Here is a 16,046-nt window from a genome sequence, read left to right as displayed (position 1 = left end):
AAACCTAACACTACACTATCATTAAATAAATTAACTACAAGTACCTACAATTATCTACAATTAAATAAACTAAACTAAAGTACAAAAAAATAAAACACTAATTTTACAAAAAACAAACAAACACTAAATTACAAAAAATAAATAAATATTACAAGAATTTTAAACTAATTACACCTAATCTAAGCCCCCTAATAAAATAACAAAGCCCCCAAAATAAAAAAAATTCCCTACCCTATACTAAATTACAAAAGTTAACAGCTCTATTACCTTACCAGCCCTTAAAAGGGCCTTTTGCGGGGCATGCCCCAAAGAAAACAGCTCTTTTGCCTGTAAAAAAAAAACACAATACCACCCCCCAACATTACAACCCACCACCCACATACCCCTACTCTAACCCAAACCCCCCTTAAATAAACCTAACACTACCTCCCTGAAGATCTCCCTACCTTGTATTCACCCAGCCGGGCAGAACTCTTCATCCGATGGGGCAGAAGAGGACATCCAGACCAGCAATTTTAAACTAATTACAGCTAATCTAAGCCCCCTAATAAAATAACAAAGCCCCAAAAAATAAAAAAAATGCTCTACCCTATACTAAATTACAAAAGATAACAGCTCTATTACCTTACCAGCCCTTAAAAGGGCCTTTTGCTGGGCATGCCCCAAAGAAAACAGCTCTTTTGCCTGTAAAAAAAAAACACCACCCCCAACATTACAACCCACCACCCACATATCCCTACTCTAACCCAAACCCCCCTTAAATAAACCTAACACTACCCCCTGAAGATCTCCCTACCTTGAGTCATGTTCACCCAGCCGGGCCGAAGTCTTCATCCGATGGGGCAGAAGAGGACATCCAGACCGGCAGAAGTCTTCATCCAAGCGGGGCAAGAAGAGGTCTTCCATCAATCAGAAAAGTACCAAAAAACAAACAAACAAACAAACACTAAATTACCTAAAATAATAAAATATTACAATAATTTTAAACTAATTACACCTAATCTAAGCCCCCTACTAGCTATTAATATAGCTACAATATAATTAATAGTTACATTGTAGCTATTCTAGGATTTATATTTATTTTACAGGCAACTTTGCATTTATTTTAACTAGGTACAATAGTTATTAAATAGTTAATAACTATTTAATAACTACCTAGCTAAAATAAATACAAATTTACCTGTAAAATAATTCCTAACCTAAGTTACAATTACACCTAACACTACACTATCATTAAATAAATTAAATAAATGAATCCTATTTAAAACTAAATACTTACCTGTAAAATAAACCCTAATATAGCTGCAATATAACTAATAGTTACATTGTAGCTATTTTAGGATTTATATTTATTTTACAGACAATTTTTTATTTATTTTAACTAGGTAAAATAGCTATTAAATAGATATTGACTATTTAATAGCTACCTAGTTAAAATAATTACAAAATTACCTGTAAAATAAATCCTAACCTAAGTTACAATTAAACCTAACACTGCACTATCATTAAATACATTAACTACAAGTACCTACAATTAAATACAATTAAATAAACTAAACTAAAGTACAAAAAACCCCACTAAATAAAAAAAAAAAAAAAAATTTAAACTAATTACACCTAATCTAAGCCCTCTAATAAAATAACAAAGCCCCGCAAAATAAAAAAATGCCCTACCCTATACTAAATTACAAAAGTTAACAGCTCTATTACCTTACCAGCCCTTAAAAGGGCCTTTTGCGGGGCATGCCCCAAAGAAAACAGCTCTTTTGCCTGTAAAAAAAAAACACAATACCACCCCCCAACATTACAACCCACCACCCACATACCCCTACTCTAACCCAAACCCCCCTTAAATAAACCTAACACTACCTCCCTGAAGATCTCCCTACCTTGTATTCACCCAGCCGGGCAGAACTCTTCATCCGATGGGGCAGAAGAGGACATCCAGACCAGCAATTTTAAACTAATTACAGCTAATCTAAGCCCCCTAATAAAATAACAAAGCCCCACAAAATAAAAAAAATGCTCTACCCTATACTAAATTACAAAAGATAACAGCTCTATTACCTTACCAGCCCTTAAAAGGGCCTTTTGCGGGGCATGCCCCAAAGAAAACAGCTCTTTTGCCTGTAAAAAAAAAACACCACCCCCAACATTACAACCCACCACCCACATACCCCTACTCTAACCCAAACCCCCCTTAAATAAACCTAACACTACCCCCTGAAGATCTCCCTACCTTGAGTCATGTTCACCCAGCCGGGCCGAAGTCTTCATCCGATGGGGCAGAAGAGGACATCCAGACCGGCAGAAGTCTTCATCCAAGCGGGGCAAGAAGAGGTCTTCCATCAATCAGAAAAGTACCAAAAAACAAACAAACAAACAAACACTAAATTACCTAAAATAATAAAATATTACAATAATTTTAAACTAATTACACCTAATCTAAGCCCCCTACTAGCTATTAATATAGCTACAATATAATTAATAGTTACATTGTAGCTATTCTAGGATTTATATTTATTTTACAGGCAACTTTGCATTTATTTTAACTAGGTACAATAGTTATTAAATAGTTAATAACTATTTAATAACTACCTAGCTAAAATAAATACAAATTTACCTGTAAAATAATTCCTAACCTAAGTTACAATTACACCTAACACTACACTATCATTAAATAAATTAAATAAATGAATCCTATTTAAAACTAAATACTTACCTGTAAAATAAACCCTAATATAGCTGCAATATAACTAATAGTTACATTGTAGCTATTTTAGGATTTATATTTATTTTACAGACAATTTTTTATTTATTTTAACTAGGTAAAATAGCTATTAAATAGATATTGACTATTTAATAGCTACCTAGTTAAAATAATTACAAAATTACCTGTAAAATAAATCCTAACCTAAGTTACAATTAAACCTAACACTGCACTATCATTAAATACATTAACTACAAGTACCTACAATTAAATACAATTAAATAAACTAAACTAAAGTACAAAAAACCCCACTAAATAAAAAAAAAAAAAAAATTTAAACTAATTACACCTAATCTAAGCCCTCTAATAAAATAACAAAGCCCCGCAAAATAAAAAAATGCCCTACCCTATACTAAATTACAAAAGTTAACAGCTCTATTACCTTACCAGCCCTTAAAAGGGCCTTTTGCGGGGCATGCCCCAAAGGAAACAGCTCTTTTGCCTGTAAAAAAAACACAATACCCCCCCCACATTACAACTCACCACCCACATACCCCTACTCTAACCCAAACCCCCCTTAAATAATCCTAACACTACCCCCCTGAAGATCTCCCTACCTTGAGTCGTGTTCACCCAGCTGGTCCGAAGTCTTCTTCTGATGGGGCAGAAGAGGACATCCAGACCGGCAGAAGTTTTCATCCAAGCGGGGCAAGAAGAGGTCTTCCATCCATCAGAAAAGTACCAAAAAACAAACAAACACTAAATTACCAAAAATAATAAAATATTACAATAATTTTAAACTAATTACACCTAATCTAAGCCCCCTACTAGATATTAATATAGCTACAATATAACTAATAGTTACATTGTAGCTATTTTAGGATTTATATTTATTTTACAGGCAACTTTGTATTTATTTTAACTAGGTACAATAGTTATTAAATAGTTAATAACTATTTAATAACTACCTAGCTAAAATAAATACAAAATTTACCTGTAAAATAAATCCTAACCTAAGTTACAATTAAACCTAACACTACACTATCATTAAATTAATTAAATAAATGAATCCTATTTAAAACTAAATACTTATATGTAAAATAAACCCTAATATAGCTGCAATATAACTAATAGTTACATTGTAGCTATTTTAGGATTTATATTTATTTTACAGGCAACTTTGTATTTATTTTAACTAGGTAAAATATCTAAATAGATATTTACTGTTTAATAGCTACCTAGTTAAAATAATTACAAAATTACCAGTAAAATAAATCCTAACCTAAGTTACAATTAAACCTAACACTACACTATCATTAAATAAATTAAATAAACTAACTACAAGTACCTACAATTAAATACAATGAAATAAACTAAACTAAAGTACAAAAAAACAAACACTAAATTGCAAAAAATAAAAAAATATTACAAGAATTTTAAACTAAGTACACGTAATCTAAGCCCCCTAATAAAATAACAAAGCCCCCAAAATAAAAAAATGCCCAACCCTATACTAAATTACAAAAGTTAATAGCTCTATTACCTTACCAGCCCTTAAAAGGGCCTTTTGTGGGGCATGCCCCAAAGAAAACAGCTCTTTTGCCAGTAAAAAAAACACACCACCCCCCAACATTACAAACCACCACCCACATACCCCTACTCTAACCCAACCCCCACATTAAATAAACCTAACACTACCCCCCTGAAGATCTCCCTACCTTGAGTCGTGTTCACCCAGCTGGGCCGAAGTCTTCTTCCGATGGGGCAGAAGAGGACATCCAAATCGGCAGAAGTCTTCATCCAAGCGGGGCAAGAAGAGGTCTTCCATCCATCAGAAAAGTACCAAAAAACAAACAAACAAACAAACAAACAAACAAACAAACACTAAATTACCAAAAATAATAAAATATTACAATAATTTTAAACTAATTACACCTAATCTAAGCCCCCTACTAGCTATTAATATAGCTACAATATAACTAATAGTTACATTGTAGCTATTTTAGGATTTATATTTATTTTACAGGCAACTTTGTATTTATTTTAACTAGGTACAATAGTTATTAAATAGTTAATAACTATTTAATAACTACCTAGCTAAAATAAATACAAATTTACCTGTAAAATAAATCCTAACCTAAGTTACAATTACACATAGCACTACACTATCATTAAATTAATTAAATAAATGAATCCTATTTAAAACTAAATACTTACCTGTAAAATAAACCCTAATATCGCTACAATATAACTAATTTTTACATTGTAGCTATTTTAGGATTTATATTTATTTTACAGGCAACGTTGTATTTATTTTAACTAGGTACAATAGTTTTTAAATAGTTATTGACTATTTAATAGCTTCCTAGTTAAAATAATTACAAAATAACCTATAAAATAAATCCTAACCTAAGTTACAATTAAACCTAACACTACACTATCATTAAATAAATTAACTATACGTACCTACAATTAAATACAATTAAATAAACTAAACTAAAGTACAAAAAAACAAACACTAAATTGCAAAAATTAAAAAAATATTACAAGAATTTTAAAGTAAGTACACCTAATCTAAGCCCCCTAATAAAATAACAAAGCACCCCAAAATAAAAAAATGCCCAACCCTACTATCATTAAATAAATTAAATAAACTAACTACAAGTACCTACAATTAAATACAATGAAATAAACTAAACTAAAGTACAAAAAAACAAACACTAAATTGAAAAAAATAAAAAAATTACAAGAATTTTAAACTAAGTACACCTAATCTAAGCCCCCTAATAAAATAACAAAGCCCCCAAAATAAAAAAATGCCCAACCCTATACTAAATTACAAAAGTTAACAGCTCTATTACCTTACCAGCCCTTAAAAGGGCCTTTTGCGGGGCATGACCCAAAGAAAACAGCTCTTTTGCCAGTATAAAAACACACACCACCCCAACATTACAAACCACCACCCACATACCCCTAATCTAACCCAACCCCCCCTTAAATAAACCTAACACTACCTCCTTGAAGATCTCCCTACCTTGAGTCGTGTTCACCCAGCTGGGCCGAAGTCTTCATCCGATGGGGCAGAAGAGGACATCCAGACCGGCAGAAGTCTTCATCCAAGCGGGGCAAGAAGAGGTCTTCCATCCATCAGAAAAGTACCAAAAAACAAACAAACACTAAATTACCAAAAATAATAAAATATTACAAAAATTTTAAACTAATTACACCTAATCTAATCCCCCTACTAGCTATTAAAATAGCTACAATATAACTAATAGTTACATTGTAGCTATTTTAGGATTTATATTTATTTTACAGGCAACTTTGTATTTATTTTAACTAGGTTCAATAATTATTAAATAGTTAATAACTATTTAATAACTACCTAGCTAAAATAAATACAAATTTACCTGTAAAATAAATCCTAACCTAAGTTACAATTAAACCTAACACTACACTATCATTAAATTAATTAAATAAATAAATCCTATTTAAAACTAAATACTTATCTGTAAAATAAACCCTAATATAGCTGCAATATAACTAATAGTTACATTGTAGCTATTTTAGGATTTATATTTATTTTACAGGCAACTTTGTATTTATTTTAACTAGGTAAAATAGCTAAATAGATATTTACTGTTAAATAGCTACCTAGTTAAAATAATTACAAAATTACCAGTAAAATAAATCCTAACCTAAGTTACAATTAAACCTAACACTACACTATCATTAAATAAATTAAATAAACTAACTACAAGTACCTACAATTAAATACAATGAAATAAACTAAACTAAAGTACAAAAAAACAAACACTAAATTGCAAAAAATAAAAAAATATTACAAGAATTTTAAACTAAGTACACCTAATCTAAGCACCATAATAAAATAACAAAGCCCCCAAAATAAAAAAAATGCCCAACCCTATACTAAATTACAAAAGTTAACAGCTCTATTACCTTACCAGCCCTTAAAAGGGCCTTTTGCGGGGCATGCCCCAAAGAAAACAGCTCTTTTGCCAGTAAAAAACACACACCACCCCCCAACATTACAAACCACCACCCACATACCCCTACTCTAACCCAACCCCCCCTTAAATAAACCTAACACTACCCCCCTGAAGGTCTCCCTACCTTGAGTCGTGTTCACCCAGCCGGGCCGAAGTCTTCATCTGATGGGGCAGAAGAGGACATCCAGACCGGCAGAAGTCTTCATCCAAGCGGGGCAAAAAGAGGTCTTCCATCCATCAGAAAAGTACCAAAAAACAAACAAACACTAAATTACCAAAAATAATAAAATATTACAATAATTTTAAACTAATTACACCTAATCTAAGCCCCCTACTAGCTATTAATATAGCTACAATATAACTTATAGTTACATTGTAGCTATTTTAGGATTTATATTTATTTTACAGGCAACTTTGTATTTATTTTAACTAGGTACAATAGTTATTAAATAGTTAATAACTATTTAATAACTACCTAGCTAAAATAAATACAAGTTTACCTGTAAAATAAATCCTAACCTAAGTTACAATTAAACCTAACACTACACTATCATTAAATTAATTAAATAAATGAATCCTATTTAAAACTAAATACTTATCTGTAAAATAAACCCTAATATAGCTGCAATATAACTAATAGTTACATTGTAGCTATTTTAGGATTTATATTTATTTTACAGGCAACTTTGTATTTATTTTAACTAGGTACAATAGCTATTAAATAGATATTGACTATTTAATAGCTACCTAGTTAAAATAATTACAAAATTACCTGTAAAATAAATCCTAACCTAAGTTACAATTAAACCTAACACTACACTATCATTAAATACATTAACTACAAGTACCTACAATTAAATACAATTAAATAAACTAAACTAAAGTACAAAAAAAACACTAAATTACAAAAAATAAAAAAATATTACAAGAATTATAAACTAATTACACCTAATCTAAGCCCTCTAATAAAATAACAAAGCCCCGCAAAATAAAAAAATGCCCTACCTTATACTAAATTACAAAAGTTAACAGCTCGATTACCTTACCAGCCATTAAAAGGTCCTTTTGCGGGGCATGCCCCAAAGAAAACAGCTCTTTTGCCTGTAAAAAAAACACAATACCCCCCCCACATTACAACCCACCACCCACATACCTCTACTCTAACCCAAACCCCCCTTAAATAAACCTAACACTACCCCCCTGAAGATCTCCCTACCTTGAGTCGTGTTCACCCAGCTGGGCCGAAGTCTTCATCCGATGGGGCAGAAGAGGACATCCAGACCGGCAGAAGTCTTCATCCAAGCGGGGCAAGAAGAGGTCTTCCATCCATCAGAAAAGTATCAAAAAACAAACAAACAAACACTAAATTACCAAAAATAATAAAATATTACAATAGTTTTAAACTAATTACACCTAATCTAAGCCCCCTACTAGCTATTAATATAGCTACAATATAACTAATAGTTACATTGTAGCTAATTTAGGATTTATATTTATTTTACAGGCAACTTTGTATTTATTTTAACTAGGTACAATAGTTATTAAATAGTTAATAACTATTTAATAAATACCTAGCTAAAATAAATACAAATTTATCTGTAAAATAAATCCTAACCTGAGTTGCAATTACACCTAACACTACACTATCATTAAATTAATTAAATAAATGAATCCTATTTAAAACTAAATACTTACCTGTAAAATAAACCCTAATATAGCTACAATATAACTAATAGTTACATTGTAGCTATTTTAGGATTTATATTTATTTTACAGGCAACTTTGTATTTATTTTAACTAGGTAAAAGAGCTATTAAATAGATATTTACTGTTTAATAGCTACCTAGTTAAAATAATTACAAAATTACCTGTAAAATAAATCCTAACCTAAGTTACAATTAAACCTAACACTACACTATCATTAAATAAATTAAATAAATTAACTACAAGTACCTAAAATTAAATACAATTAAATAAACTAAACTAAAGTACAAAAAAAACAAACACTAAATTGCAAAAAATAAAAAAATATTACAAGAATTTTAAACTAAGTACACCTAATCTAAGCCCCCTAATAAAATAACAAAGCCCCCCAAAATAAAAAAAATGCCCTACTCTATACTAAATTACAAAAGTTAACAGCTCTATTACCTTACCAGCCCTTAAAAGGACATCCAGACCGGCAGAAGTCTTCATCCAAGCGGGGCAAGAAGAGGTCTTCCATCCATCAGAAGTCTTGATCCAGACGGCATCTTCTATGTTCATCCATCCGGAGCGGAGCGGCAGCATCCTGAATACATCCGACGCGGAGCATTCTCTTCTTTCTTGATCCGAAGACTAAATGACTGTACCTTTAAGTGACGACATCCAAGATGGTGTCCCTTGAATTCCGATTGGCTGATAGGATTCTATCAGCTAATCGGAATTAAGGTAGGAATATCTGATTGGCTGACTCAATCAGCCAATCAGATTCAAGTTCAATCCAATTGGCTGATCCAATCCAATGCAAGGTCAATCTGATTGGGGGGTGGGTATTGTGGTTTTTATTACAGGCAAAAGAGCTGTTTTCTTTGGGGCATGCCCCGCAAAAGGCCCTTTTAAGGGCTGGTAAGGTAATAGAGCTGTTAACTTTTGTAATTTAGTATAGGGTAGGGCATTTTTTTATTTTGGGGGGCTTTGTTATTTTATTAGGGGGCTTAGATTAGGTGTAATTAGTTTAAAATTCTTGTAATATTTTTTTATTTTTTGTAATTTAGTGGGGGGTTTTTTTGTACTTTAGTTTATTTATTGTATTTAATTGTAGGTACTTATAGTTAATTTATTTAATGATAGTGTAGTGTTAGGTTTAATTGTAACTTAGGTTAGGATTTATTTTATAGGTTATTTTGTAATTATTTTAACTAGGAAGCTATTAAATAGTCAATAACTATTTAAAAACTATTGTACCTAGTTAAAATAAATACAAAGTTGCCTGTAAAATAAATATAAATCCTAAAATAGCTACAATGTAACTATTAGTTATATTGCAGCTATATTAGGGTTTGTTTTACAGGTAAGTATTTAATTTTAAATAGGATTCATTTATTTAATTAATTTAATTATAGTGTAGTGTTAGGTGTAATTGTAACTTAGGTTAGGATTTATTTTACAGGTACATTTGTATTTATTTTAGCTAGGAAGTTATTAAATAGTTATTAACTATTTAATAACTATTGTACCTAGTTAAAATAAATACAAAGTTGCATGTAAAATAAATATAAATCCTAAAATAGCTACAATGTAACTATTAGTTATATTGTAGCTAGTTTAGGGTTTATTTTACAGGTAAGTATTTTGCTTTAAATATGAATAATTTAGTTAATAAGAGTTAATTTATTTCGTTAGATTTAAATTAGATTTAATTTAGGGGGGTGTTAGGGTTAGGGTTAGACTTAGCGATGGTGTAGGGGGGGCAGATTAGGGGTTAATAAGTTTAATATAGGTGGTTAAACTATTTATTTTCGTTACGGCGGGGTCCGAGAGCGGCAGGATAGGGTCAATACATTTATTAATGGTGGCAGCAGTATAGGGGGTCAGGGTAGGGGTTAATAGGTATTATGTAGGTGGCGGCGGGTGCCGGAAGTGGCAGATTAGGGGTTAACAGATTTCTTAGAGTTGCGGCGGGGTCTGGGAGCAGCGGTTTAGGGGTTAAAATGTTTAATATAGGTGGCGGCGGTGTAGGGGGGGCAGGTTAGGGGTGCTTAGACTCGGGGTACATGTTAGGGTGTTAGGTGTACACACTTCCCATAGGAATGAATGGGATGTCAGGCAGCAGCGAACTTGAACTTTCGCTATGGTCTGACTCCCATTGATTCCTATGGGATCCGCCACCTCCAGGGCGGCGGATTGAAAACCAGGTACGCTGGGCCATAAAAGTGCCGAGCGTACCTGCTGGGATTTTGATAACTCCCAAAAGTAGTCAGATTGTGCCGAACTTGCGTTCGGAACATCTGGAGTGACGTAAGAATCGATCTGTGTCGGACTGAGTCTGGTGGATCGATGCTTACGTCACCAGATTCTACTTTTGCCAGTCAGTAGGGCTTGATAACTAAGGCGAATCAGCCTCGCCACAAATACTATACGTTATATTGTAGCTCTATTAATAGCTAGTAGGGGGCTTAGATTAGGTGTAATTAGTTTAAAATTCTTGTAATATTTTATTATTTTTGGTAATTTAGTGTTTGTTTGTATTTTGGTACTTTTTTGATGGATGGAAGACCTCTTCTTGCCCGCTTGGATGAAGACTTCTGCCGGTCTGGATGTCCTCTTCTGCCCCATCGGATGAAGACTTTGGCCCGGCTGGGTGAACACGACTCAAGGTAGGGAGATCTTCAGGGGGGTAGTGTTAGGTTTATTTAAGGGGGGTTTGGGTTAGAGTAGGGGTATGTGGGTGGTGGGTTGTAATGTGGGGGGTGGGTATTGTGGTTTTTATTACAGGCAAAAGAGCTGTTTTCTTTGGGGCATGCCCCGCAAAAGGCCCTTTTAAGGGCTGGTAAGGTAATAGAGCTGTTAACTTTTGTAATTTAGTATAGGGTAGGGCATTTTTTTATTTTGGGGGGCTTTGTTATTTTATTAGGGGGCTTAGATTAGCTGTAATTAGTTTAAAATTGCCGGTCTAGATGTCCTCTTCTGCCCCATCGGATGAAGACTTCGGCCCGGCTGGGTGAACACGACTCAAGGTAGGGAGATCTTCAGGGGGTTAGTGTTAGGTTTATTTAAAGGGGGTTTGGGTTAGAGTAGGGGTATGTGGGTGGTGGGTTGTAATGTTGGGGGGTGGTATTGTGGGTTTTTTTTACAGGCAAAAGAGCTGTTTTCTTTGGGGCATGCCCCGCAAAAGGCCCTTTTAAGGGCTGGTAAGGTAATAGAGCTGTTAACTTTTGTAATTTAGTATAGGGTAGGGCATTTTTTATTTTGGGGGCTTTGTTATTTTATTAGGGGGCTTAGATTAGGTGTAATTAGTTTAAAATTCTTGTAATATTTATTTATTTATTGTAATTTAGTGTTTGTTTTTTTGTAATTTAGTGTTTTATTTTTTTGTACTTTAGTTTAGTTTATTTAATTGTAGATAATTGTAGGTACTTGTAGTTACTTTATTTAATGATAGTGTAGTGTTAGGTTTAATTGTAACTTAGGTTAGGATTTATTTTACAGGTAATTTTGTAATTATTTTAACTAGGTATCTATTAAATAGTCAATAACTATTTAATAGCTATTTTACCTAGTTAAAATAAATACAAAGTTACCTGTAAAATAAATCCTAACCTAAGTTATAATTAAACCTAACACTACACTATCATTATCATCGGCAGATTATGGGTTAATACTTGTAGTTAGATTGTGGCGACGTGGGGGGGGGGGAGATTAGGGGTTAATAACTATAATGTAGGGGTCGGCGATGTTAGGGACAGCAGATTAGGGGTTAATAGCTATAATGTAGGTGGCGGCGGTGTCCGGTCAGCAGATTCTGGGTTAATACTTGTAGTTAGGATTGCGGCGACGTTGGGGGGGGCAGATTAGGGGTTAATAACTATAATGTGGGGGTCGGCGATGTTAGGGACATCAGATTAGGGGTTAATAGCTATAATGTAGGTGGCGGCGGTGTCCGGTCGGCAGATTAGGGGTTAATACTTGTAGTTAGGATTGCGGCGACGTTGGGGGGGCAGATTAGGGGTTAATAACTATAATATAGGGGTCGGCAACGTTAGGGACAGCAGATTAGGGGTTAATAGCTATAATGTAGGTGGCGGCGATGTCCGGTCGGCAGATTAGGGGTTAATACTTGTAGTTAGATTGCGGCGACGTTGGGGGGGGCAGATTAGGGGTTAATAACTATAATGTAGGGGTCGGCGATGTTAGGGACAGCAGATTAGGGGTTAATAGCTATAATGTAGGTGGCAGCGGTGTCCGGTCAGCAGATTAGGGGTTAATACTTGTAGTTAGATTGCGGCAATGTTGGGGGGGGGGGCAGATTAGGGGTTAATGAAATTTATTATAGTGTTTGCGAGGCGGGAGTGCGGCGGTTTAGGGGTTAATACATTTATTATAGTGGTGGCAATATCTGGGCGGCAGATTAGGGGTTAATAAGTGTTAGATTAGGGGTGTTTAGAGACTCGGTGTACATGTTAGGGTGTTAGGTGCAGATTTAGTGTTTCCCCATAGGAAACAATGGGGCTGTGGTGTTAGGTTTTTTTTCAGTCGAAACTCCCCATTGTTTCCTATGGGGAAATGCCGAATTTTACCGAGCTAATTCGGATTTATTCGGAGATACGGCAGCTATTTCGGATTCATTCGGTAGATTCGGAAGTATTTTAATTTGGAAATTCGAATCGATCCGAATCTCCGAATTTACCGAATTTTCCGAATTTCCGAATAAATCCGAAACGAACCGCACATGTCTACTTTGATGAACTTACACAGACACTCAATCAAAAACCACTGTGAAACAAAATTCTGTACCCCTGTTGGTCACCATTTCACTCAACATAACCACTCCATCCAAAACCTCAAAATCAAGATTCTCAGAGGCAACTTCAAAAACACCATTGAAAGAAAAACCTTTGAAATGAAAATGATAATGCACTTCAACTTGCTAAATTCTGGACTAAATGTGGACTCTGGTTTCTTAACCCATTATCAATTTTTTGTTGTAATGTACATTCATATACTGTAGTCAGTTACATTGTATAATCCACACTCTCTATGCATAGGAACCCAGGTAAGCCTATGTCCACACTTTTGTCATTATTATTATTCCCTTTTTTTTTCTTTCCTTTCTCCTTTTTTGACTATCTTATATTCCCCTGTATACATAATTTCACAACTTTATACATATTGATTCTATGTCTATATATAACTTTATGTCAGTATATACTTTGTGTATAACCATAAATTTCCCCTGTCTGTTATCCTTTACTGACACTGTCTGCTTCTTTCTCCTAAACCCCCATCATGATTTTTATGACACCCCCTCCTCCCCTGCATTCAGATCTCTGTAACATTTTCTGTCTTTTTAGCCATCCTATGTTTTAAGATATATATATATACACACACACATACAAATTCAGACATGTATACATGTATATGTATATATCTCTATGTTAAAACCCTTTACAACCCTTTTTTTCTAAGACCTGAGACCATATTTCTTTAAACCCTTATAACTTTTTATACATTTTTTTCTATCAAATGATTTTTATTAAACAGTGTTATTATGAGTGTAACTGAATGTTTAAATGTATTTTTGATGTTTTTTTTGCAACTTTTTAACCAGATCTCTGAAATTTTGATATCCTGATGTGCATTAAATTCTATTGTGCTCAAGCGAACAAGTTTACTTTCAACTTGTAATATTTGTGCTTCTTCTGACTAGCGCAAAGACCTGTGAGAAAGGGAGTAAGAGATTCCAAATAAAATATTTCCGTTAGAACTTTTATTATATTATATATGTCACTGCTGTGGTTATCACTATCCTCTTTCAATAGGACCTGCTGGATGGTAAAAACAGCTAGTTGTACCGTAAAAGTAATTGGAATAAAAAAATAACTATTGGCCAAGCCAAAAGAGTTGAAAGAAAGGTTTGGAGTGGGGAAAAGAAGGGTTCAATTATGGCTTTACTAGCAGAGGGATACAGTAAGAGCCAGGTTGCTTACATCTATAACTTTTCAAAGACAGTGGTTTTAAAGAACAAGGTCAAGCAGCAAACATTGGGAACAACAAAGCTACAATATGACAGCAAAAATTACTGTCCACTGCCAGGGATTACCGCCAACTCATTTCAATGTCACTCAAAAACTGTAGAATGACATTGAGTGACCTAAAAAAAGAATGGCAAATGGCATCTGGGGCACAGCGAGGATTGTTTGAAACAGACTCCTGGAGGCAGGGCTGAAGTTTTGCAAAGCATGTGTGTGTGTATGTTTGTATGTACAGTGTGTGTGTGTGCATTCCCAGCTATGCCTGCTGCAGTGTTGAATAAATCATTAATATGCCACTGATGTAACTAACAATACAATTGTCAATAAGATTGATAATCAAATACAGTTCTTCAGCTCTTGAAAAAATTAAATTATTTTTGACATCCCTGTAACTTGTGTAAACTAGATTTAACTTAAGCTTGTGATGAACATGAAGTGCATTTCAATGTTTCAAGAGAGCTAAATTTACATTTATTGCAGTGCTTTTTGGGTTAGATTACAAGTGGAGTGCTCAAGTGTAAACTGTGCTAGAATGTAAATAAGCTGGTGGAAAGCATGCCAAGATGCATGAAAGCTGTGATAGAAAATTATGGTTATTCCATCAAATATTGATTTCTGATTTATAGACAAAACATTAGTATTGTGTTGTTTAAAAAGGAATATTAACTTGTTTTCTTTGCATTATTCAAATCATTTTTGTTTTTTGCAATTTGGGAGAAATGTTGAACATTTTTGTTTTATTCCATAAACTATTGACATTTTACTCAAATACATACCTATAAATAGTAAGACTTATTTCTCTCATGTAATTGGCAAGAGTCCATGAGCTAGTAACTTATGGGATATACAATCCGACCAGGAGGGGCAAAGTTTCCCAAACCTCAAAATGCCTATTAAAACACCCATCACCACACCCACACCTTCTTTATGCTCAGAGGGCTATGCTATTTGCTTTTTTTGTCAATTTCAGCATTTGCATTTTTTCCCATTCCTGAAACTGCTATATGTGGAAATAAGATATTTCTGTTTAAATGTTATTTTTTCTTTTATACATTTTACAAGATGTCTCAATCTGATCATGTCTCAGAAGCTGCTGTAGGAACCATGCTGCCTGAACACAGTTCTACCAAAGGTAAGTGTATCTGTTGTAAACTAGTGGAGATTATATCTCCAGCTGTAGTGTGTAACAGTTGTCATGATAAGCTTTTGCATGCAGAAAAGGTTTCTATTAGTGCTAGTACAGTATCTGTTGTTCCTTCAACATCTAAAGTACATGATATCCCTGTTGATATGAAAAATTATATTGCTGATGCGAAACAGAAGGCTATGGCTGCTATACCGCCTTTAAATAAATGTAAAAGGTTTTTTAAAACTTCTCATAATACTGACTGATGAAATTTGTAATGACCGGCAACATACCGATATATCCTCCTCTGATGAGAATCTCTCTGACTCAGAAGATCCTACTTCAGACATTGACAATGATAAATCATCTTATCTTTTTAAGCTTGAGTATATTTGTTCTTTGTTAAAAGAAGTGTTGATAACTTTGGATATTGAGGAGTCTGGTCCTCTTGATAATAAATCCAGTAA

This window comes from Bombina bombina, chromosome 5 (assembly GCF_027579735.1).
Source record: "Bombina bombina isolate aBomBom1 chromosome 5, aBomBom1.pri, whole genome shotgun sequence".
NCBI classification, from domain to species: Eukaryota; Metazoa; Chordata; class Amphibia; order Anura; family Bombinatoridae; genus Bombina; species Bombina bombina.
Note: the sequence above shows the minus strand (reverse complement) of the source record.